We start from the raw sequence: 27,150 nt of genomic DNA on the forward strand, positions 1-27,150 counted from the left end.
GTTATATAAATAAATGTATTAAAAAAAAAAAAAAAATTTAAGTCGCACACACACGCAGACACTGGAATATCAATATCATACATGTTTATCATTTTAGTAGAAAGTCCCCAAAATAGTAAAAAGAGGTGACATATTGCTGCCTGCTTTGAATGAGAGGAAAAATAGCGCCACCTGGTGTATACATTTTTCAAAAAATTAAAACCACACATGCTAAATATTTCAGTAGAAAAGGCACAGATGTGAACATTTTGATGCATGCTTCGAATGGGGAAAATGTAGCACCAGATGGTGTATTACTTTTGAAAATTAAAAGCCAGTCACACACACACACACTTTCTGCTAAGCCATTCATATACACGCACACACCAACCAACATGAATACTGGCTTATCATTTCAGTGGCGAGGCAACCCATGAAGAAAGCACTAAAAGGTGTGAAATGTTGCAGCGCACTTTGAAAGGGGAAAAAGCAGCACCATCTGGTGTACAAATACAAAATAAAAAGGCACTCATACACACTTTCTTTCAATCATTTCAGGAGTACGGTACATTTACAGAAAAAGCGTAAAAGTCTGAATCCCTGCTGGTGGGCAGCGGACAGGAGGGAAAATGAATAAGACACGCTACGGTTGTACGAGCAGTTGCACAGGATGATAAGAAAAACTACTGTGTAATGTGGAGTTCATAAATTCAATGAACGCGGCTCGTTGGATGTTGGACACTTATTGACTTGCTATGATGTAGTGTATCGCGGGCATGGTATGGATGAATAGTGTCCACTCGCTGTGTAAATTTTCCCAGGAGCGCCACCGTGCCAGCCAGGTCCCGCTCGGTCATGGCCTCCATCCAAATGAACAGGAAATTGCTTTAATGGCTAAAAAATAAGAAAAAGAAGGGAAAAAAAAAAGCCTTCCTCTCACACCTCCTCTGCTCCCGACGCGAGGACAGGAACAGGAACAAGGTTTTTTTTTTTTTTAACGCTCCCTCCCTCAACTGCCTCAAGATGTATTTCACATTATGTTGACATCTTAAAGTAAAATGTCGGAGCAGTTTGAACACCTTCTTCATAATAAAACCTCAACACCTGCATAAATTCTGACTGGGGCAAATTCCCCAGTTGCAGTTTGAGCCCTGGAGTTCACCCAAAATGGCCGCTTTAAACCAAAACAGATAGTTTTCTGTTAGCTACTTCACACAATTTTTAAATATTAAAACTTTAAAAATGTAGGTAGATAATTGTGCTTAAATAAAGTAAGATATTCCTCATTGTTTTGTCGAGATCATTTTTTGTAGTGAAGTACGGTGTACATACATTCATCCTAAAGTTGAACAAAAGAACAAAAGCAATTGAGACCCTGCCTCCCCCCCCCCCCCAAAGAGTCAGGCAGAAGAAGAAAAACAAAAAGAAGAACAAATGATCTGACACAAGAAGAGAGAAACTAATCAAACAAGCGTACGCCAGCGGGTGATTAAAGACACACGGAGGGAGTCATATTTCACAATAAAAGAGCAAAGAATGGAAGCCAACAAGCACGAAATTCACATCGGCCAACAGTGATGATAATAATTAACGTCGCAGAGGACACATGAAGGTGAACGATGGTGATGAACGTTGACGCTTTTACAGATCATGAAAAAAGGAGGACTGATTGGCATTGATGATATCAGCTTTAAATTACTCTCACAAGCCTTTTAGTCTACTGAGAGGCCTTTAAACTGAAGTAAATCTACAATCCACACAAAAATTATCTTTTTCTGCTCTTATGTTGAAAAAGTTACAAACATGCACTTGTCTTATATATATATATATATATATATATATATATATATATATATATATATATATATATATATATATAAATAAAAATAAAAGATGCAGTCAGATAGCGGTTAAAGGCTAAAAGCGAGCTAACAGAGTCTGGCCTGCTAGCGTAGCGCATTAGCCCACATTAAAGGGCGTCACGTTACATTTAGTCACGTTAGTGAAACAGCCCTAAGCTGTGTTTTTCTTTCTTGTGTCTATTTAAAGTGTTTGTTTGTTTTTTTCAGGCAGGAGGGGGACAAAAAGGGTTGCTTTGGAAAATGTTGCTAGACATGCTAAACTTTAGCCGCGATTGTCACGTCATTTCTGCTGAATCAAGGTAGTGGATGAGATGAAAAAGTCATTGTCAGACCTTCAGTCAGTTCCAAAAATTGGTTTGCTTGCAGAAGAAGGATAAAACCAGTTGGTGAGAACAAGAAAAAAAAAATGGTATCAGAAAAAAATAAAGCCAAACAGTATATCGGGAAACAGCAAAAGTAGTCCTATAAACAATAGGAAAAAAATTATTAAAATCAAAAATTAGATTTTTGTAAAGAAAAAAAGTAAATGAAATTTTTAGGTCATATGACCCAGGCCTATGTCATGAAAAGTAGGCGTCGGCCAAAAAAAGTAAATTTTTGCCAATTTTACATCTGTTGAATCATGGGAAGTGGAAAAGCGGTATCGCTGCCACACAACTAGGAAAACATTTGCATTAATTGCTTGTTCCCTATCGTCAGTCTCCGGGCCGTCAGTCCAAATGTCACATATGCATTTTGTTTCAGCGCCAGGAATGGTGAGGTTTGGAAGAACGAAAAAATGTAGCGGACTGTGAGGAAATGGGTGGGGGAGAAAATGCAGGAAGTAGAAGCCCCCGCAGCTTGCCTCATAAACGATTCTGCGGGGTCTGTTTGTGTACGTGTGCGTACGTAATTAACTCTTCAAACAAATACGGCGGCAGGCTCAGGCTGTGGGTGGCCTCTAATAATCCACATCATTACATTTGACTGCAGATATTTTCTAATGAACGTTTGTGCTCTAGTTATCCATCAATCTGTGAAGCACTAGGACTGCTGAAAGAAAGCAGACTGGTGCAAGTCCTAAGATCCCGCAAGGCCGGCCGGATAAAAATCCTCTCGCAGCGTCTCATCCGTCCCCGCGATGACATTTACGAGCTGATGGACGGGAGAAAGCGCAGACGTGTGTCCACTTGATGGCCCGCCTTCAGGAAGTGAACGCCAACAGAGAGGCGAGCGCCATTTTGAGCAGTCTATGTTGGACATTGCTTTCTTGTGGAAAGATGATCCTGACTGGGCTGGGGTGAAGTCCTTGTCATTTTTTTATTTTCCGAGGTTGTATCATAGGTAGGGTATTGCTCAAAGCCGAGACGGGTGAGAAATTTAACGCTTGCTTCTCCTGCTATGCTATATCAAAGGTAGAATGGGGCTACTTTGCTTATAGTCTCGACAAAGTGACTAACAAATCAATATTTTGTTATATATCAATTGCCCGGCTTTTTCCAAGTCGTCGTCATGATCAGACCCGACCAGGCTAAAGCAGTGTAGAAGACTAAGTTTATTATTAGCTCCGTCACGGCATGCGATGTAATGACCCGAGGAGAAATTGCGACGACGGGCCGAGTCTCTAACCTCAAAAGGAAAGTCGCTGCGGGACGAGGGAAATAAAAACAATAATTATCGGACAATAAATTAACATGCCGGATAGTGGCGAGCGGCGGTGAGACCTCACGCGGCGACGCAAAACACATCTCGCCGGCTCCCCGGGAGATCAAACAGCTTCCAGCGATGGCGTACAATAAAGCGCATTGCTTTCTTCTAACGTGACGCAAAAAAATGTAGCAATCGATCTAAGCCACAGCAAAGACGCTCGCCAGGACGTCACGCAGCGCTGAGAAGTGCTTGAATGATGACTAAGTCTTCTTCAAGAAGTTTGCATATCTAAGGAAAAAATCCTGATGGAAAAAACACTGTTGTCATGACACATTGCAATGTGATATTCCCTTTTTATGATGCTTTGTTTTTATGTTTCCTGTTGCTTTTTTCCAAGTTGTTTTAAATGTGGAGTATCCAGATTTGTGTGTGCCCCACCCCCCGGTCTATTTTACACTCAAAATAACATTTGACACGGTAACTCATCCCCTCCCAGCCATTTTCACTAAAGGAACCCCCCTTCACTCCCGGCTGTTTTACTGGATTTGGACTGATTTTGGCCCACAGAATATTGTGTTCTATTGTTATAAAAACATGGACCCTACCAAATGATATATTAGCCTCTTCTTTTATCAGGAAAAAAAGTATATTTGTGTCTGTTTCCATTTTGCAGTAATTAGCATTAGAATATAGCTAAGTTTCATCATTATTCACAAACCTGTTTAAAACACTCGGGGAAAGAGCTTTTTGCAACATGGCCCTGGTTGATCGCTGGTATACTCTGCTGCCACCTCTTGGCTGTTTTTTGTAATAACTACCATTGCTTTAAACGCCCTCTTCAGGTCAGAGGCTGCATCAAAGCTTTCTGTATGCTCTAGCATAAAAAAAAAAACATTAAAAAAAAAAACTATAAATATGTTTTTGGGACTATGGCACTATTTAAAATATAATTTTTTTTATAAGTTTTTGGGAGAAAATAAGTTTAAAAAAAGAAAAAGAAAAGAAAAGAACAACCCATTCAAAACGTTTGAATTGACTGAAACACACTTGGTTAAGTATTCCCACAGTGCAACTCTTAACTCGGACTAGCCGGTTTAAAAAAATAATGGAAAAACGTTTACCAAAAAGCGGGACGATGAATCGCAATATTACGAAGGTTAACTGCACATTCCAAATTACAATGGATTATAAAGTTATTAAGCACACGTTGGGCGCTCTTGAGCCCGACTACTCTGCTCATACGGCGTGTTGTGCTCTCCAAAATGCTCCTCAAGGAGCTTAGAGAAGCTCAGAGGAAGCCGAATCGGAAATACCACCGTGCAGTCCAAGCGGTCTTCTCTTTAACCCGGCAAAATTGGAGGCCTCCTTGTGCGTGACAGCTGCAAATACCCGAGAGCGTCGATAAACAGCTGCGACGGACGACGTGCTGTGTATTTCGCGGATGATACGTTCAATCCCGACTTAAACGATTGCCCATCAGGGTACGGGGTGAGCGAGATCTCCCACCGTGGATGCGGCGAGCAAATGGTCGGCGGTGATCAATGAGCTGTGGACAGCGGAGCAGCAGCTTGTTAGCTGAAATGATAACGCTTGGGCCAGATCCTCAGCGGGGGGGTAGGAACAATATGACATCGCTAACAAGGCCCTTCTGTGCAAGAACATACGAACATGAACCGTCCGCACGTTAAAAGTCCATGATCTAGTTAATGCTTCTGTCTGCTAGCACATCACGCTATACAGTGTGTTTAATCGCTCAGGTCTATTAGAGGCTAACGCTAATCCGTGCATCTTACAACAAAAACACATAAACCACTTGTACTCACGAGAGACTGAAACGCCATACCAAAGTGCCAGTGATGACTTGCTGATGAGAAATGCCGTAGAGCCGCCAACAAAGCCTCCAGCTACAGCAACCCAGACAATCAGCAAGTCTACAATGAGATCCGCTCACACTCCAGGGGCGCCACCGAGACGTTGGAACTGCTAAGACCACCGCCGAGCCTTGCACAAGTTACCGTCACAGAGAGACCATCAACCTGCCGGTTATCCGACTACACCGGTCACGCTCAACAGTCCTGCCATGTGTCGTTATCCATATGCGCAGGGAACCGGATCGACTGGAAGTTTAGCATAAGATCCAAGTATGCCTTGAAGGAAAATTATACCGTGGACTTGGTTTGCAAGGGTAGAGGAGTCAGACTTTTCTGTATAGATGTTTGTTAATTTTGGAGTTAAATGATAGGATTATCTGAATAAAATAAAAGACAAAAGCTCAATTCAGTGGACGGTTCAGGGCGAACTCAAGCATTCATTGTACTGACTTCAGGTTGTTTCGAATCATAGTCTTTCACTTTAAGCCGCTGGAAGCCTTTGGCTTTGCACGAATGCCTGCTCTAGAAGTTCAGTGGTTTCATCTGGTTGGAGCATTGTAACAGCTAATAAATCTTTCCAAACGTAAAAAACAGAAAAAGTGTTGGTATAAGTTAAGCACATTGCATACATTCTGCCCGTTGAGTTATGATTAAAGCAAAAAGTAAGATCTGTGTTGATGACAGTGTTCGTCATTCACCAGCGTTGACAAACACTACAACTTAAATATATTACAAATGCAAACTTGAAATCTAAGAGTGCTATAGAGTCGCCAGGTGCACTTTGCGATATTTGCGTTAGAAATTGTGACAAGAATGTCAATATTTACTCAAAATGCGGCAGCAAGCTTTTAGCCGGATCACCAGCGGATTGGCCATCACTCACATCAACAAACATCCAAAGCGTGTAGCTGAAGGAAAAAAAAAAATATATATACATTTTGCATCAGGGCATCTATAGACACCCTCGTGATATGTGAATGTTGTTTTGGAACTCTGCAGGAGTCTTTTTGAACGGGGACGCAAACATCCCTCTGTCAGTTTTGGTTCCATAACAGAAGAGTCACAGTCAAGATGTCAGATGGCAGCTCTGTGTGTAAAAAAATGGAGTATAATTTTTTAGCACACTATTTGCCAATGGGATGTATACTTTGATCGGCATCATTGAACTATCAATTTTCCCCATTAAAATTAATTGAAATTCCATTCATCAGCAGTACCATCACCACCATAAAAACCCTCATTTTGCTCTAATACTGGTTGTACATGAGTAGTTCTTCAAACTCTTTCAGACGTCAGAAAGCAGCTGCAGCAGTCATCAGCTTCTCTGACAAAGCACAACTTGTGGGGGGGGGGAAATGTGGGGAAAAAATGTGGGGGAAAAATGTGGGGAAAATCTCTTTTCCCGGGACACCCAACAGGTGGAAAGATCGTGTGTGTCTTTTCCATATTGTTTCCTAAGCTTGATTGAGCCAAGGCACACATTTGACACGACAGCAATCTCATGGCACACAATCAAACAAACAAAAAAGTCACGAATAGAACAGTATACGGCAATGTCATTTTATGGCTTTTTACAGTCAACTCTCTTCATGTAATGCCCTCGCAGGTGGGAAAGGAGAGCCACAGCTGCCGATGCACTTCTTAGCTGTTTATTTAAAGCAAGATGAGCGCTTGGGAGCACATGCAGACTCGTTATTGACACCGCTCGAGGCCTCGTCTCTTAAAGTGGAAGTCAACCATAAACATTTCTTGACAACAAATATCTTATAAGTGACCTCACTAGCCTAAACATGACATTTTGATAAATATTACATTTGTGGAATATGAGTTATGAAGCAAAATCTATCTCAGGGGGCGGCCATTTTGCCACTCTGTCGACTGAAGATGACATCACAGTTGCTCAGGGCTCAGGCAACAACCAATCACAGCTCACCTCTTTTCTGAAGCTGAGCTGTGATTGGTTGTTACCCGTGATGTCATTTTCACTCGGGCAGTAAGTGGCAAAATGGCCGCCTTTTGCTGCTTAACTCATATTCCAGTAACGCAGTATTCATCAGAATGTCTTTTTTTAAGACTAGTTGGGGCTGCATTGAACATTTTAATATCAAGAAATTTAATTTTGGGTTGACTTCCCCTTTAAAGGCACATGTATGAACAACAACACTACAATAACAATATGTCAAGTATTTTCTACACAAACAAACACTAAGCTGTTATTCTGTTGTATGAATGACAACAGGTGGATAGTCAGGTAATGTTTTCTGCCATCTAGTGGTGGGAAATGTTATTCTTCTGCCTGTCGCTATACATCACTGGCATAGATAAGATGAACCAAGATAAATTATTGGTAGTAAATAAAGAATAAATACACTGGGTATTTTCCCATGGCACACTAATATGCCAAGGCACGTTTTGTTATGAATCACTGCTGAACACTCACAGGACAGAGAAGACAAAAAAAAAACAGTTTTAAGGCATTGCAATCCAAACGTGACGACTAAAGCCAGAAAAAAGTGCACCACTTTTACTTTATTGCGAAAAACTTAGCAGCAGTGTAGAATTATAAAGTTTCTGTGACTTGCTCTTTTCCTCCTACGCGACTTATAAAGTCGACTTTATGAGTCCCAGCTATTGTCCCCTCCGTTCCACTTTTAGCCAGTTTTCGCATAGCAGCTCGTAATTAAAGTTGGGAGGCTGATGAAGTGATGACCTCCACAATTGAAGAATGCTCAGCTTGACACTGAGACATTGTTAGATCACACTCACTCAGCCTTTCTTGCAGTCAAAATAACAAAACGGAAAGAAGGCCCGTACACCTGAGCTTCCTACTCCATTTTGAAAATCAAAAACTGGCATCATCTAACCGTTTTGTTTTCATGTTCACGTCAAACGCTCAAATTAAATCGAAACGTCAGATCTTCAGTATGCTGCGGCTGAGTTGCGCAAGCACAATAACAAGCTCATGTTTAAGGTACACTGTCAAATGTGCTGGAGGCAACGAGTGCTCCGCATAGCACCGGACCCACACAGTCCACACAAGTACAGAACGTCCTCTAACTCCTCATAAACGTTCTGCTTATTGCACAACAGCACGACACACAAGAAGAGCAATTAGTGAGGACTTTGCAGGTGTTTTTGTTTTTTTTTCAATATTTTGTTGAGCTCTAACAGATGACTTCATGTCGAACGCCGCTTCAATGCGGCCAACTGCACACATGCAGAGTGCTGGCGGCTGGTTTGGTCGCAAGGAAAAATTTGACTCACTGGTGAATGCCGTCACAGATTCAACGTCACGGATTCAACAGCCAATCAAAAGGGCACTTGAGCTTTCACCAAATAAAATGAGTTGCCAGGTTTTTACTGTAATCAAAATACCAACAATTGTAGACCTCCATGTATCATTTGACAACAATGCATTGGGGGAAAGTTGCATGTTTTTTAACCTACTAAATTCAACAACCAAAAAATGGGTGTAGAAAAAAAATGAATATATATATACATATATCAGAATATGTGAATCTGCGGGTGCCGAATGGGGGTCAACTGGCTAGAAAGCAGTAAAAGTGTGGGGAGTCTCTGTTGCTGAAACGCATGGGTGCAGTCATTGAATGGAGCGATAGATCATTGGCAGCAGACTTTCAAAATATCCACACTTCTTTTTATTTGAACTTGTTTCCTTTTGTTTGTGGCCATCTACATCTTGACAATCGCACCATGTTTTTATGGTTCTAAATAAATAATGTAACAGTGCAGTTATTGTCAGTGGAGCACGTCGGCTGACATGTTCAATCACTTGGTGTGCAGCTAAGAGTCGGCAAATGTAATTTTTTCATGATGGTCCACTTCAGTTGCGTTTTGTTGAAATCAGTGCCACCCCCTGACCATCTTTAAAAATGACTGATTGGCTATTTACCAGTTCCTAAATATGCAATCAAGCAAGCTCAACATTTACCGAGGTGCTGATTGGTCCTTTGCAGGAAGACAAGACAACTCTTGGACGGGAAGCAAAATGGATGCCGCTGGCGCAGCGGGCGGACACTTGAGAAGGTGCGTTTGAAGGGGGGATGGGAGGGGGGGGGTGTGTGCATACAGACATCAGGCGAACACTTGAAGGTTTCGGGGGTGGAGGGCGCCTTTGAAGGGGCGCAGCGTGCTCATGAGCGCCGACCTTACAGACCCCCCCCCCCCCCCCCCCCCCCCGCAGTGGGCTACAGGCGAGCTCTCTTAACACCTCATAAACCTCACCTGGTGCTGTACCACCGCTGCTGACATCTGCGCGCACACACACACGCACACACCAACTATGAAGTACATCATACTGTACATCCGGTATTGTACATACTGCGAGTGTATGAAAAGTAGAGTGGAAGCATGATGATTTCATTAATTGTTCAGCCACATTAACAAAAAAAAAGTGTTTTTTAGAGGGGTGGGGGTCAAAGGGCGCTGTAACTGACTAATGTAATTTCAATTCATTCCATTTGGAAAATGTACTTAAAGTACAAGTAAATTAAATTACAATCTTGGTCATGAAACAAATTAAAGTAATGAGTCAAGGTAGCGCCGTACAATGACGTCAGCATGATTTCTAATAACGGACAGTCAAGAACCCTATTGAGGTCGAACATGTGCGCGAGCACGCACACACTTCAATCACGAAAGGAAGAAGCCTGTTGATTTATTTTCCTGTTATATTTTCCTTCAATTTGACCTGTTTGAAAAAATTCAGATTGAACTTCCTTTGCTTTTCTTTCAACAAAAACCTGTTTAACGTGTGTTGCTATAATTGTGTTTTTTTTTACGCTTATACAAAGGATGAGCCCGACTGACCCATGAACGTCATTGGCAAGATGTCAATTCTATAGAAGGGTTTCAATAAAAATAAATTAACTATCTAACAAATTTGATGGTACAGCGAACCCTCGCTATTCAAATCTGCTGCAAATGTCATAAAAATCACCTTTTTTGTCACTACGCGTGAATAAGGTTTCTGAGACGAGTGAAGTCAGCTCATCAATAGCTTTGCGAGCATTTGTTTTCATCCGTTGGACTCCATGTTGACACGTTTTTCCACGAGAATAAAGTACAGCGAGTCCCTAAACATCTGTCCGGTCGACTCGGACTCGCATTAGTTGCTACTGGAGCGCCGCTTGGGGATTTATAGCGGGATTAAAGTGCAATTACGCCCTCCAGATGTGCGGCCAGATGAGCTGGCCGGGCGCGACGTTTGACCGGAGGAAAGTTCAAAAACGGATCCCGACAGATCTGAGCTGTGATTGGCTGCGGTTGAAACGTGTTTGTATACAATTGCCTGCAAGGTACAGGATGTCTCAACAAGAGAGACAAACACATGGCTTCCAATTCCAAGACCTCCAATTTCCAATTGCGCTCTTGTGACAAGTGATGTCATTAAGTCTACCTGTGATACCATCACTGACCACGTTACTCTGAACAACAGTTCAAAAGTTGATCACTTTATCAATTTACGTATAATTTCCACACACACAAAAAAACAGGTCTTACTCTGCTCCAACAAAATCCACCAGGGAAAAAAAAAATCTGTGGAACTTTTGCCTGTTCGTGTGTGCTTCAACCTTACAGGGGGGACCCGGCCATCTTGAATGGATTCTAATCATAACAACAGACGACATAATGAAACAGAAACTATTGGCTCCCTCCCCTGCTCTGCGGAAAGCACCAAAATCCACATTCATGAATCACTCTGTCCACACATTATTCCCACAAGCGTACGAGTGACATTATGTAACGGCAGCTGGCTTGCCATCAAGCGCCCGGGGAGGACTTTTCTGTTTTTTTTTTTTTTTGCCCTCTCCTGGCAGCACCGTCCCGGCCGCGCTCCAACACGAGCTCGGAAGTTCTGCGTCGGCCTCCGAGGGCAAAACATTGGCGAGAACAAAGTGTGAGATGCAAAAAAACAGCTCAAAAACGTCCTGCTTTTGTTGATTTGTTGACCTAGTCCCCTTTTTGCATGGCCAGGATGCAATGGCCTTTTTAACTGCAGTCAAAGCGTGATTAAGCAAAACAAACCTCGATGAAGTGCCAACACACACTCAACCAAAAAAGGCCACAAAGTAGTCGCCTGAATAAGAAATGTCATTTCAATTCTTTGTACCTTGTGCCGTTGTTTCAATTCCCAGTTGAAGTTTACTATCAAACTTAAGATCAAACCACGAGAATTAAACCTTGTGTATTTAAAACAACCACATAAAGTTGCCTTCCTATCTTAATGCTAACCAGACAGTATAGCACTACTCACAGGCATAACTCATTAGCGTTGGCGAAGAACAGCTAATATTACCGCGGCTTACTGGGGAGTTTTGTCCAGTGCCAAGTATACCCGTATGTGTGCATTATAGCACCCCCTAGTGGCAGAGGCATGCTCACCAGAAGGAGCATCACGATGCCCATTGAACTATAACAAAAAAATCTCAAAAACTATTTTATTCTTTAGGTTACGTCTAAATTCAATTTTATCATGTAAATTCTTTTTTTTTTTTTTTAAAGAGCTTATATCGACCAATTAAACTACTTCCCTGCACTGTTTATTAAATAAATTGAATGACACGGCACAAGGGTGTCAGAAATGTGCAAATGCAAATATTCTTTTGCATTATATGTCATACAATACACGTCGTAGACAGACCTTATTTCACTTCAATTTAACGCAACGCATTGGATAAGTGCTTGGCGTTTCATGTCCAATTTACATAAGAGGAAGCATAAAGCGTGGTAAAAAGGGAGGCGTAAGCGTCGGCCCACCTACCAGTCATGTTGCGTGTGTTTGCGTGCACGGCTAATTATTTCCTCGGGCCTCCTGCGTGGCACGGTCCGCCTCGTCTCCACCCTGCGGGACATGAAAAGAGCATTGTGAGGGCGGGTGGGCGTTACAAAGGGGTGGAGGACTGGGGGTGGGTGGGTTGTGATTCCTTAGTGTATAGAAAAACTAACAAGGCCGTACAGCAATTCATCACCGTCTCCGCTCCATTTCCGCTTTTATTTCCTCTAGCCTTGGCCAGTTTGCTGGAACGACAGGAGATGCAACCAGTTCCAAAGAGGCTCGCATCACGGTCGCGTTATGACACAAAACGGACTCACGCAGCTAGCACACATGCTAAGGGACTACTGTAATCCCCCGCTACATTTCGGATAAACAGTGTTGCTATACAGTGAAGCTGTTTATTACATGGGATACAGTAGGGAACCACCATAATACGTGAAAATCTGCAATATAGCGAGACCTGCTTATTGGTGGATTTTTGGGGTACACTATTCTATGTTACTGGCTGAAAAGCCACATGTAATTTAAAAATATTGCTTTGGCACCATCTCAAGGCCAAAAGACTAGTAAAGGAAAAAGGCTTATTTAGTCAGGCCATATCCTTGTCTAAATGGAAAAAAACCCCTACATAGCTTACTTAGCCTTCCAGTCCGCTACCTAATGCTAACAATACTTAGCATCAACATTGTGGTGCTTTCATACCAAGCAATGGATTCAATACAAACACTGCAACAACAACAACAACATGTAGACAAACATAGCAGTGCTCAGTCAATATTTATCCTCTGCATAGAAGGACTAATATTAGTGCCGCACTGATGAACTGAGAGATGAATGGAGATGTCTAAAGAATCAATATTATGAATCCCACGTGAGTTCTGGGCAGGACACGTCCACTGCAATATGAGTGGCTGCAGCATCCAGGCAGGACTGACTAGAAATTGGGAGTGGCAGTCATAATAACCGTTCCATGAACTGTAACATAACCGCCTGTCTGCCTTATAGTGCCCCCAGGTGGCCATGGTGGGTCCATCACAAGGAGCAGCACAACGGCTATTCAATTGATGGTGTGACAAAAAATATTTAATTGTTTTGGAGACCTATTTTTCACATTAAAATACACACTACAAGCATTTTTGTTGTGGGGGTAAGTCTGGAACAGATGGAAGGCATTTCCATTCATTTTAATGAATTTGATTCAACCACTGTACGTTTTTAATTTAATATACAATATATTGTGGTGCTTCTGAGGGAATAACTGACCATCAGAGAAATGAATGTGTTTTTGGGTGCAACCTTCTAATTTGATTCACTGACTGGGCTTAGCAACAACAGTGAAATTCTACAACACCAAACCACATTTAATCATTTAGATATTATGATAAAGTACTCCATTAGGCAGTTTTATACACAAACAGCCGATTAGATCTTCACTCATGCAGCATGTAACGCTTGTGAATCATATGCGAGGCGAAGTAAGGAAGACAAATGGATAAAGACGTTGATGAGCTTCATTTGCGGAAGCAGATAGCTAGAGATTCTGTGAGGGACAAAGAGAAAGGACAGCACTAAAAGATACTAAGTGCTTTGCAACAGGAAGGCAAATAGGAAGCTAAAGAGGAAGCTGCCCGTGACGCAACGAGTATGAGGCTCACTCATTCGCTACATTAGCACTACAGTAGTCGTCATCTGATAGACGAGTTAAGCCTTTGTTTTGACTTTTATAGCTTCTAATTGAGCTGTTCCAACTTGGCAACTGTGTGGGCCACTTTCCTGTAAACACCACCATGCAAGCTTTCGTCATATTAGCATGTTTGCTGCCTAAACGGGCTGCACTACAAAATGAAAGGCAAAAGGTGTGATTCACTCACACAGAGCATTACGACTGTAATATGGTGGAAACAGCATGGGTTGGTTATTTTCAGTAAACGTCAGCTTACGTCATATCAGCTGGTCTGCTGCCTAAAAGGGCTGCGGTAGAAACTGAAACAGGGAAAAAGAAGCGATTAAGTCATCAGCGTGATTGCAGTACTATGGTGGAAAAAGCGGAGGCCTGATCTAAACAAAGTGCAAGCTTGCGTCCTATCAGCTGCTTTGCTGCCTAAACGGGCTGCAGTACAAAGTGAAACAGAAGGCAAAAAAGAGATTTACAGTACTCCTACAGTATGACTACGGTGGAGTGGAAATGTCAAAGGCTGGCATGTAAGCTCGCGTCTATCAGATAGTTTGCCGCCTAAACGGGCTGCATTACAAACTGAAATAAAGGGTCAAAGAAGTGATTCATTAATGCAGAACGATTACAGTAGTATGAGTGGAAAGAGCGCAGGCTTGATATTTGCTGCATGGTCACATCCTATCAGCCGCCTAGACGGGCTGCACTACAAACTGAAATAAAGGGCAAAAAAGCAACTCATTCATACAGTAGTAACACAAGTGGAAATAACTCCCTGTAAACATTAGTATGCAAGCTCGTGAATTAGGTATTCTATAAAAGTCATTAAAAAAAGATGCAAAACAGCAGGGACCTGCTTTGGTTGTCTTTTACGGTTTCCCCGACGTTCAAAAAAATTCTGCTTTCTCTCACTCAAGGGAATTACAGGAAGTCTACTGTAAAGACTTTGCTCGTCAGGTGGTCGGTTATGATGTTGCTATGTGAAGACGACATGCCACAGTAGGTCAAGTTCAGCTTGTGAGCTGAGCTGACAGTTTGTGACAGAAAACCGCCTCGGCTCCTGCATCCCTTCGCCACGCAGCGTGATGGACGGCCAGCAGTCGGTCGGGCGAGTGCGCGTTTCATTGTGGGCTCGCACGCGGTAGGGAAGCAGCTCGGGTGTCACTGGACGAAGACGAGGTTCAACGCCAAGATGTTCCTTCCTTTCGCTGCCCGCAGTCACCAATGCGACCTTTTGAGCGCTGCCAGCATGAATAGACCCCTTTGTCGCCGGCAAATTCCACAGGCAGGCCTCTTATTAGCTGGAGGCTAGCACCCCTGTGGCCCGACAAAGACGCACGGCGAAAAGGTAGAGCGAGCGCTGCTGAGGGAGTCGCGTTAGTCCAATTAGGAAGTCGGCACAATTGGTTTAAATTAAACTCGTTTTTTTTTTTAGCATGATAGCACACATCAAAAACATTGAAAGTAAATTAAAATAGTTTCACGCCGCCTACTGAATTCTGCCTGTGGCCATTTTATTTGCTTTCAAGTGTAGCCCATTACCCATGATGCACTGGCTGCAAATCCTCCTTGTGCAAGTCCACAACATCGGATTCCAAACTTGCAATATTGAATTCTCTTAAATAAGAGCATGGATGAGGAATCTCTTGTTCCCGTCTTTCACGAAACAAGATCAACCATGGTTGACTTTTTCTCCCTCTGTCTTCATTATAGTCACAGAGGTTGAAATAAACTGGAGACTAGTTGATTGTTTTTTAAAAACAGATCTTAAGTTAGAACAGTTGAAAAGTATCATCACTTCACCATAATTCCGTGGCACAGATGACTACTTTCCTACTACTTTTTACGTGAAGTGTGGAACTGGGAGTTGAGTCTTTATTTACAAAAAAACAAAGTAACAACAGAGAGCTGGGCTAGATTCAAAACGTCGACGTGCTGACAAAAGGGTCCTTCAAAAACTCCAGCTAGGGTAAGGCACAATTCTATAAAACAGAATAAAGGTCTATATGACAAAATACGAGTGACTATTACAGGAGTAACTGTATAGCAACTGTCAACTTCATCATCATAAGGGACAGAGAAACCGCATAGCAACTACAAAATAAGAGTAACTAGACAAAATACAAGTGACAAACACATCTCCATCATTAGGGTCATAATACAAGACCATAGCAACACAATGACCCCATGACCCAACCCCAAAACAGTCATAACACGACCCAGGCTTTGACACCATCTTGTGGCATCTTAAAGACCACAAAATGGTTACATAGAAACAAATGTGACTTTGAGATTTTGTGACTAGAAAACCTCAAAAAAGGTGCTACTTGGCTTTGACGTTGTGTTACGCAGTCACAGAAAGTGTGAAGAAATATGAATGAATGAAGTGGTTTCGGTTGCTATGAACCGCAAAACTATTACGCAAACAGACGGGTGAAAAATACTCCATGCGTAATTTGAGCTTTCAAAAGTGTGACGCTTAAAAGCAATCCCTACAACAAGTTGACTTCCGTCTGCGTTTTTAATATGATTTATGTCGCTGTGGGTTCTTGTGGAGTGGAAAAGAGCACTCGCTCTGCTGCCTTGTGTCCAAACCAGCACCAAGACAGTTACTGCATGCTAAAAAAAGAAAAAAGAAAAACAAATCACACGCTGTTATTCTTGATGAAAAAGCGTTCCGATTACAGCGCCGCGCGGCCTCGCTTCCGCCTGAAGAGTTCTTTGATAAGTCACGCGAGACGCCCCCTTGTTTTCCTCACGCTGCGCGCGCCCTCCCTGCTCCCCCACCTCCCGCCGCTTGGATCTCGCCGGCGAGTGTTCCCCTGCGGAGGATTTGCAGGCCCAAAGCGGCGGGCAGGACAACTTGCCACATTAGAGGACGTCCGCCTGAAAAAAATAAATAGGGGGGGGGGGGGAAGACGGGGGGGTTGGGTCAAGTCAGTCCCCGAGAGTCCGCCACGGCGCCCGCTTCACTGGCGGCGAGCGGAGGGCTTTGATGGAGTCTTTGCGTGCCTGTCAAGATGGGGAATTATGATAAAAAGAGCCGCCCGCGGGCAGATGAGCCTCTGAAAATGGAGGACTAAATATGGTAAAGACCCCATTGCTCCTCCGGAGGGAGCAAAGTGACATCTTCAAAGGGGAACGAGGTAAGACCGGGTTTCATCTTTTCACATGTAGTGAAAATGATCATGTCAAATACTTCCATTCGAGCTCAGAGAGAAGCTGTCGAGAAAAGTTGCGAGCTTAGGTCTAAGAACTGAACCCGTGGGTAAAACCAGTGATTGGTCTGGACTCGTGGAGTTAAGGCAGTGTTTCAAAGGTTTAGACCAACTAATTGGACCGTTCCAAGGCAGTCATGGCAACCGCATGGGACAGTCATTTGATGTAAATATCACAGTTGAAGCTTTAGTCCTACCAACTAGCTTGCTGCCTCAACGGGCTGTGGTAGAACCTGAAACAGCCAGTAAAGGTAGCGATTCCCTTGTCCAGTGCATTATTACTACTGTAGTGGTCGTGAAGATAGCTTGGTCCAGTTATTTCCTGTAAGACTCACCATGTAATTTGACAGCGGATCAGCTAGTTTTTGCCTAAACAGGCTGGGGTCCAAACTGAAACAGTGGGTAAAAGTAGCAACTCGGCAAAAAACACATTACTAAGTTTGAACCTTTTTGTTCCAACACTTTGCTTAAGTGCCAAGTTTTGCATACTTTCCACAGAATTCCTTCAGACATCTTGTAGAAATTCTTCCCATAAGAATGTTAGTAACTTCAGCGTGTGACAACAACTCCATTTTGTTGACTTCCTGTCATTAGAATGTGACCCAATACTTCAGTCCACGTGATGTCATGACACGATGACGGCATGTTCATATATGGTAACATGCGGGTGCCCGGCACCGTACGCCCCGAGAGGACAAAAACAATATAGCGTGCATGACAACACTCTGCACATCTGGAAGCAATGTGCACTACATTTGTTGTTTTGTAGCATTCATTCAAAACAAAACCGGTTTCAGAACCAGTTTTCAGCAAACTCCTGTACCGGGCCTGGAAATATTCTGATACAGACTGTCCATTCTCCAGTAGCGGACTGAGAGACGCTTCTTCACAAGCTTCAGTCCAAACGCCCTTGACTTGTCCCCTTGTGTCAATCTGCTGCTGAGTGTTGCAAGGGCGCTTGTGTTTTGTGCCACGGCGCACGCCATCAAACGCACAACACCCGGGAGGTGATGACGAAGACCGAAAGGCAGCGCGAGACAAAAGGACTTGTTGATGGGGCGCCTGGTTCAAAGAGGCATGAAGGGAGGGCGAGGAGGCCGCGGCAAACAAGGCGGAAAAGACGCAGAAAGAAAATGGGGCCGTTGCTCGGGCTGCAATTAGCTCGGCGCCAAAGCAACGCTGCTTTTATGTCGGAAGAGTGTGGACATGGAGGAAAGTGGACCAACAAGCAATCAATTCATCAATCAAAGGTTGGCGAGCAGGGATACCATCAAGGCATGCCGGGGGAAATTATCTAATTTCATTTAACCTTTACTTACAGTTCATTTTCCGTGCGCATGTACTGTATGTTCCAGGTCTGCCCGTGAGGACATGCGTTATAGAAAATGGACGGCTAGATGGACGGTGTCCAAAGTCACATGAGGTTCGAACCCTTTCGACTACCCCATGCATAAATCATCCCGATGAGTTTATTGACGTCATGCACATCGTGGACTTTCTCCTCATGATGCCGCCATTACCGACATGAGGTAAACATTAGCATCTGGTTCTGGCAGAACAGAACCTCCTCTGAAGCCCTTTTCCCAGAAGCCTTGACATGTTTCCAATTAGGCGTCTTCAGAATCAAACCAGAAGTTGAAACGTGTTTTATGTTACATGTTCTACCTTGAAACGGCGAGTGACGCCATGCATGAACGCCATTGGCTACTTGTGACCTGATGCACAAGACAGCCCGGGTTAGCATGTGTCTGCTAATGTGTGTTTATTGGACAACTGGAACAGAGGTTTGGCATCATGTTTCTTGTCAAGAAGCTCCAAAGATTGGTGCAGTACATGAAAATATCAACGTTACGACAACAGGAATGATGCGGGCAAGAGGTAAAGAAGCTAGGTAAGGTAGCATCTTGCTAAGATAACTTGATTAGCGTCCACTGATAATCTGGCTTTATTATTTCCTTCTTAGAGGAGGTGACAATTGATCAACGGGATTAGACCACCACTTCTTGGCAGCAGGAGGAAAAGGTCCGCATAAAGTGAAACAAGAGTTGACAAATGGGAAAGTCCAGTCGAAAATTGGTGCGGTGTCATCTTACATCTGACAAATGCTAACATACTTCAAGAAAATATATGGTTTCTGTTAATGGTTCAACCTTGGTGGAGGGCTGCGTGACATTCGAGTTTCTTAACTCATTCACTGCCAGCCGTTTTCAGTTGCCCGTACTGGCAGCCATTTTGGAGCATTTTGACTGATCAACTCAACTTTATTTATAGAGCACTTTAAAACAACCACTGCTGCTAAAAAAGACTATTTGCTCTTCTTATCGAGGCCTTTGATGAGACGCTTATCATACAGAGCAGCTGAGACCATGAGCCAAAAACAACACAGACACCATGCCAGTAACACTTTTCTGACATAATAACAAAATAACCCAAATGTAGTTCATTGGTCCAGAAATGACTTATATACTTCAACTAATTATTTTTTGTTCATCTATCTATGCCAGTGACAAAGTGACAAGCATAGAGTTGGAAACGTTCCATGGGAATAATTTGTAATAAACCTGAAACTTACAAAATTGAAGGTTGGTTTTAATAGTGAACTTAAATAGAATTTTTCATGTCCATATTGTATCTTTGCCGCCGCGGGAACGCGACCCGCACAGAACACAACGCCAACCCAGCACACTTCAAACGAAAGCCGCTCTGTTTAGTTTGCTTGTGTTGACATAATGAAGTCCGTTAAGCTCAAATATCAAAGATAAGCTTATCAGCTTTATCGCTCTGCAAATAAGTGTGCGACCAGTGCATTAATTATGACTTTGACTACATTTAAAAAGATCAATTATGTTCTACTTCTTACAGGATTTACTGAGTTAATACCATTTATAACGCATACTTTTAGATTGAGACTAGCCCCTTTTCAGGCACTGCTTTCGCACCATTGAGGCATAACAAGAAGAGCCGGCGTTCTCTTTTCACACAGAATGTCACTCAATGTCAGGGCAAATATAGACAAACAATGGACTGGTCGCCAGCCAACCGCAGGGTACATATAGATCCATCCATCCATCATCTATAGTCCTCATGCTAATTAGGGTCACGGGTGAGCTGGAGTCTATCCCAGCTGACTTTGAGCAGGGTTCAAAAGCAACCGTTAAAAATGGCATTTCATTAACTTTGCCTTATGATAAGGCTCTCCATTTTACAGCCGTGTTATAAACACAGAAACACTTCTTATTTGTCAAGTGGCCGCTTTGCAGTCAGTCATGTAGCGAACACAGTTCTATCAGATAACATCATGTACAGCCTGCACATGCACACGTGATGGTTTCATGTGTTGGAGGGCTGGGTAATTTGACCTTAAAACAAAATCTCCTATTTTTTACCCCACTAAAATCTAATTTCTGATTAAAAAGCCCCCGTTTGCTAATAGGAAAGCAAATAATAATTCAAAACAGATTTTGCTCTTTGGTTTTTTTTGCTCCCTCTGAGATACCAAACTAGCTTCTAAACATCTTTTCCCCCCAAGCATTAACCTGTATCAAGTTGCACAAATTAGGGCTGTGCAGTTAATTGAAATTCAATTACAATATCAATTATTACACTCAAATGACTCAACAATTAGAAAATCAGCATAATCGCAAAAAAAAAGATTGTAATAAAAATGTTCGAGTTGTTTAAATTTATACATTTGCACCCTTTTAAAAACAATTTAAAATAACTATAACTAATTTATTTTTTTACATCCAAAGGAACTTATATTTATAGTGTTTAAAAATAATTGTATTCGTCTTAAAAAAACATTTATTTGTTACGTTTTTGCCAACATAAATAAATACAATTATAAATATATAATAATATAAATTCTGTTTGGTTCAAAAGGAACTTACAAAATTGTAGTGTTTCTATTTTTTTTAAAAATTGGTCTTAATATTTTTAAACGCTTAAACATTTTCTTGTTTTGTACCAAAAAATAAATAATCGTTTGAATAATCGTGATTTCAATAATTGGCAAAATAATCATGATTATAATTTTTTCCATAATCAAGCAGCCATAACAGAAATAATTGCATGCATTTAACAATAATTACAGATTTCACATGATGGTAAATGTTAAAACATGTCAACACAATTTTTACATGGAAAAAAAAGAGTAAACGCAGCTGTGCTTGCAGTTCTCTCATGCTCTTTTCTCATGTAACGCTGAACAGTCAAAAGTTTCTCATGTGGACAAATCACTGCTTTTGCAACGTATAAAAGGACACAGTGTCTTTGGCAACGTTCCACGCGACTGACTCCGTGACTGCCTTCCACTTGGCTCAAATCTCACCATATGGAGAACAATGGGAAAATTATTCTGCTTATAGTCTGCTTTGTAGCAAGAATTAAATAAATAGTCGCTAGCGGCGCTGGGAAAAGTCCCGACATATAGCAACCGAATCGCTAAATTGGCAACACTGACGGCTTTTGTGCACGAGCTGGATCAAATCCATTAATTACCCAATCCTGGTATGTTGTTGCCTCATGGCTCCAAACGTGAAGCTGCGCAAGAAGTGTGCAAAGCAGCAAGAGGAGCGTCCTGTCCTGCCTGGAGTCACGTGACCTCTCATCCCTCCCGGCACCGAGGTCAATGCGGGGTTATAAATCGTGGAAGTCGATCAGGTGGGACGCCCCGAGGTTACTCTTATTTCCCGCTAATGATGGAGCTTTCCTGTACCGCCTGCAGTTTGACACCTCTGGCCCCGGCCTGGTGGGCGTGTGCGAGCATGAGGTCAAGGCGGCGAGCCCCTCGTCAACTACAACAACACACAAACATGACCTCTCACCTTTTGCGGTCAAGACCAGAGCTACCACCAATTATCAGCTGACACAGCAGAACCTTGTTTGACCTTCGGGATTCAACACGTATTCATCAAAAGCTGAGATCAGGTCCAAGATTTTTTCTGTATCAAATGTTACTTTTGGAAAGCCTTGCACAGCTGGGTGACTAATTGATGCACACACGCAGACAAATTCACTGGTCCATATTTATCAATAAAAAAAATATTATAAGACCCTGTGCTAGCTAAAATTGAGTTAAAAAAAAAAGAAGAAACGAGTGAGACATTGATTTGTGTTGGTAATTTTTCTGCCACTAGATAGCATAATTGCATTTGTAAGACATTGGTGACAGCTCAGTGTATTTTTCTTTTCATATTAAGAGCCATCTAATCTTTAACATGAAGTAACTTTTTTTTGTAATTTTTTAAATGATAAAATACAACTTGACCCTAGTCTCCACAAATATATGCATTATTATTAAATGTGTTACTGCATTAAAAAAAAATTGTTAAATGAACTTAATTAACTCCGAATTAACGCATTAATTTTGACACCCCTAGTATATGCTGTACATGATTGGTGCACCTGTTTAGAACTCTTTATTCACTTTGCTACAGTATATCACACACAGAATCTTGTGCCTGGAGAAATATATTAAATCCCAAAAGTGGGGAAAATTTGTTTTGAACAATGTCAGTGTCATTTGCTTTTTCTAGAAGCGAATGCGAAGGGGAAAAAATCAATTAAAATCGGAGATTATATTTAATGTCGCTCAGCCGTAGACACATTTAACATTCACACATTGATTAACATTCTTGTAATCTAAAATCCCTCCAGTCCGCCATGGACAAATCACAAGACGTAAAGGTTCCAAACCTAAGGCTTGTAGAAACGGCCGAGTCACATGATTACCACGGGACATTACTGGAGATGCAAACAGCAAAAGGCTTTCTCATGCTCGCAGCAGCATTTGGAATCAAACTAAAACTTTCTACTCGCGAATCAAAAACAAGCACTCCCGCTTGATGACATCGTAGTCAACAAAACCAAAACATTTGCTAGTAAAAAGCAAAATGTGACCTCGTTTGAGGGTAGTCAACGAAGATGTGAATTTTCATATGGGTTCAAAAATCAAGATGACTAGTATACACAGTAGAACCCTGTATAGTGGATAGGGAGTGATTACAAGCGCATGGTAGTCAACAAAAGCTAAACATGTGCTCCTTTCATGACACGCTGAGTCACCCAGAAGCTCATGAAGGCTGACAAGCCAAATATTTCCAGCTGATTGGCGCCAAGTTTGTCTTTGGGCCAACTCCTACTACCTTCCTCTCTTTCTTTCTCGCTCTCTCTCCTCTTCCTCCCTCGCTCGCTCGCTCGCTCACTAGCAGGCCACAGACTCATGGCAACGTTGCAAGACCTTGGCAGGAGAACTAGCTCCACTAAATCCTTTCGCCGAGTCCGAATGGGCCATCTTTGGCGGTGGGAGTGTGTTTAATAGAAAAGTGGTCATGTTCAGAAGAAATCCAGTTGAGGTCTTAATGTGGTTTTCCACACTGTTATAATTGATATAAGCACTGTTGAGACTCACGATTCTATTCCGATTTTTGGGTCTGCGATTCGATTCAGAATCAATTCTTGATTTAAAATTGTTCGATTGACAGTGACTTCTGCTTCAATTTATAGATGTGCAAAGAATCATCATGATCTACTCCAGTCTGACTCGCTAATGCTAATTAGTGCGCTACTCGTGACACTTTTATCACTCAAAACAACGGCTATTCATCCAAAACATTACTCACAGGCATACGCTCTTTCTACGTTGCAAAAAACAACAACTTTATTTATTTATTATTATTATTTATTTTTTTTTTAAATAACTTGATCGTGACTTTTTCCTTTTCTCTAATGTGGCTACAACTGAACAGTGTATCAGAAGACGTGGAACCACACTGCCCCTAAGTGGCCAAATCGTGTACAACATGAACAGCGCTCCCAATAAAGGCACACACAAACAAGGGCAAGTATAAAATAATTTAAATAAAATCGATTTTGGAACATTCAAAATCGATTCTGAATCATAATAAATGAGACTCGCGATTCTTATGAGAATCGATTTTTTGGCACACTCCTACTGTTCAGTTTCAAGAGCAATAATTCAGTAACAGATTCCGCCCATCTAAAAAAGTTTTTCTAAACCAGTTATGAGCATGGTCATGTAACAATTACACTCATAAGTCAAGGTACCACTACTGTATTTGGCAGCACACATAGTCGCTGTGGACACCTGGTGTGAAAGCTAGACAAGTTATCAGGTAATGAAAAGAAGACAGAGAGGATTCTGTCTTTTGTTTGCGAGTGGTCATGTTTGGGGGCGGGGTGGCGTTTAGGAAAGCAGAAATGGGAAAGGAGGTCGGAGTTGTGATTGTCAGTCCCTTCTGGGAGCCACTAACGCTCGGGTGGGGTGTGTGTGTGGGAAGGGGGGGGGGGGGGTCCTAGCGCTGGCGTGCGGGGCCGACAGACTTGCAGCGAGGGGGCCCGACCCGGTCCGACCCGCCTCGCCCGCCCCCAACGGCAGCCTGGAGTTGATTTAGGATTCTTGAACCGCCGCCAACATTCCTGGAGGAGCGCTGTAAGAGGAGGAGCCGCGAGTGGGATGTGTTGAGAAGAGAAAAGAGAGGGAATGTGGCAAATATGGAATTACTCTGCATGTGTGTGTGTGTGTGTGTTCACATGTGAGAACACGCATACTGGGTTGCTATGGTGAAACAAGACTGTGTGTGAGCGTGTATGTGAGAGAGGGGGAGGGATTGGGAGAATTCCAAATGGGAACATTGGGACTGCTGTGTGCACAGGGAGCCAAGCACAAACGTGTGTGCGTGTGTATGCGTGTGTGATGGGGTGTTAGTGAATTACAGTAGAGGTGCAAGGGGGGGCAAATTGAGGCCACCTTTGACAGCCAGCAGGTGAATTGGAGGATTTGAAAAGAAAATGAAAAGTGTGTGTTGGTACAACACGTAATACCTTGAGTTAGATGTTTAATTTGTTCGGCGACCAAATTTAAAACTCAGCTTACTAATAGCAAATCAATAACATCCATTGACATGAAACGGAATTTCATTAATCCACTCCAGAAACAAAAAAGTCTGACATGTTTTCAATAAAGATAAATGGCGCTGTGTTGAATAAAAACTGAAAAAGAAGAAAACTGGCTTCATAAAACGACATTTCGAGGGTCATGCTGAACTTGAAAGGCCAATGCTGATTCCAATATTTGGCAAAATGGAATTCTAAAAAGCGATTAATCAGCAGATTGATTTAAAAGCTAAATAGAAAAAAATAAAATTACGTATTTTTTTGGTACTTTAACGCTTACAACAATAAAGATACGAGTTACAGGCAGAACATTTGACCGTTTAGAAATACTTTGTCCTTTAATTTTACAATATATTTAATCAAAAATGTAATGTTTGTCTTATGTTGCATTGTGTTTATATATATATATATTATACACACACACACAAACACACACACACACAGTTTTTGACTTCTTTAAAAGACCCAATGTCCGCAATTAACTCTTTGACTGCCATAAACGTTATAAAACGTTTAGCATAAACCTAGGGAAGGGCGCCGAGGACGTTAAAAGACGTCCCCTATGTTTTTTTGTTTTTTTTTCAAAAACGGGTGCAGGAAAGCCTTGGGCAGCTGTGCTGAAAGAATCAGGCTGATCTGATTAGTCAAAGACTCGTTTTGGCCCCTAGAGGGCAGCGATGACTCTCTTTGCACAAGGTTGGATGGGCCGCCCACCGTGGGCGTCAGTAGAAGACGTGAGGCGGAGCTAGAGTGTTGAGGAGACAATGGCTGATCCAAGCCACAATGGCTAGACCAAGCAACCGGTTACAAGCAGCTCACGCTTGAGCATTTTTTTCAAAGACGGAAAGCATCAATCAATACTAAAAAGCGCATTGATGTCAACGATGATGATGACAACGAGCTCTACGCCAAAGTTGGAAGCTTTGGCCTGTTACTATCACGTAGTAAGCCTCACCGGCTACGCGCGGCTAGCGCGGCTAGCGCTGCTAAGGCCGGAAAACGCGCACAATAGCCGGCCGGTTACTTCTACACAATCGGACATTCGATCGGGCGATGGAGAGTTGGCATCGACCAATGCAGATTGATGATGATGATGAAGATGACAACGAGCTCTACGCCAAAGTTGGAAGCTTTGGCGTGACTGTTATGAACAAGTAGTAAGCCTCATCGGCAAAGCGCGGCTAGCGCGGCTAGCGCTGCTAAGGCCGGAAAACGCGGAGCTGCACAAGCGGACATTCGATCGGACAATGAAGAGTACCCCGAGTCCAATGCATATTCATCGGAGGAGCGGGTACAGTCTGATCACGGAGAAGACACTGTTTCTGGACTACGATGCCACCATGAATGGAGTGGATAAAATGGATCAGAATATCTCCTACCAACCCGGTATAGCAACTGAAGGACACGGGGAAGCGAGACGTAACACCACCGTAACGTAACCGTAGCATGATCCTGATATTAGACGTGATGACACACTGCAGTATATACTTGCTATTCCCCGGAAAAAAACGGCCTGCAAGAAAGTGGCACACGCGAAGAGGCAATCTGTTGTGCAAATGCTGTTACGTCTCTTTGCACGCAGGAGAGTGTTACAAAAAGAAAAACTGTCGTTGAAACATCCACATATTTGTAAATAGCACCACAGTTGCACACATTTGTAAATAGTTTGCCAAATTGTTGTCAAATTGTTACACTGTTGAATGTAAATAAACGTATTTTGCTATCAAAAAACACTTTTTCATTCTTGGTGGTAGTGTTTTATAGAAGTAAAGCACTATTTAGGTGTTTGTGGCATCATTCATGGACAAAAAGAAGTGTCAAATTCACTAGAATGCATGAAATAATATCGTTTCACTAAAAGCTTGATTTCTCCGTATTTTGGTCCAACACGGGCGAAATTGGGTCAAACTAACCATTTTCTATTGTTGATTACTAAAGAACGGAATAAGGTAGAAACAAACTCTTTTTTTCTGATGAAAGATGAAAGTCCAATCTTTCATTTGGTAGTACGTGTGTTTCCATAGTCCAAACAGAACATTTTCTGTGGACCTTGAAAATCAGTCAAAATGCTTAAATCGGCTGGCACTGGCAGCATCCCTTTTCTGAAAACGTCTGGCAGTCAAAGAGTTAAATCGGCTGGCTGATTTTAATGGGACGCTGTTTCATGAACACGGCCAAAGTAATCAGATAAACATGGATTTTT

At 42.3% G+C, this 27,150-nt stretch overlaps 1 long non-coding RNA gene across 1 annotated transcript in view; it reads right to left on the bottom strand.

Annotated features, from left to right (window-relative positions):
• The window catches only part of LOC147156387 (uncharacterized), a 63,523-nt gene that overhangs the window by 15,485 nt on the left and 20,888 nt on the right, over positions 1-27,150 (bottom strand). The window contains exon 2 of the long non-coding RNA XR_015091498.1: positions 12,126-12,206. This is a non-coding gene — a long non-coding RNA (uncharacterized LOC147156387). The remainder of the gene's footprint in view (positions 1-12,125; positions 12,207-27,150) is intronic.

Source organism: Leptonotus elevatus, chromosome 20 (genome assembly GCF_054856555.1).
Source record: "Leptonotus elevatus isolate MCC_2025b chromosome 20, RoL_Lele_1.0, whole genome shotgun sequence".
In the NCBI taxonomy this organism is placed as follows: Eukaryota; Metazoa; Chordata; class Actinopteri; order Syngnathiformes; family Syngnathidae; genus Leptonotus; species Leptonotus elevatus.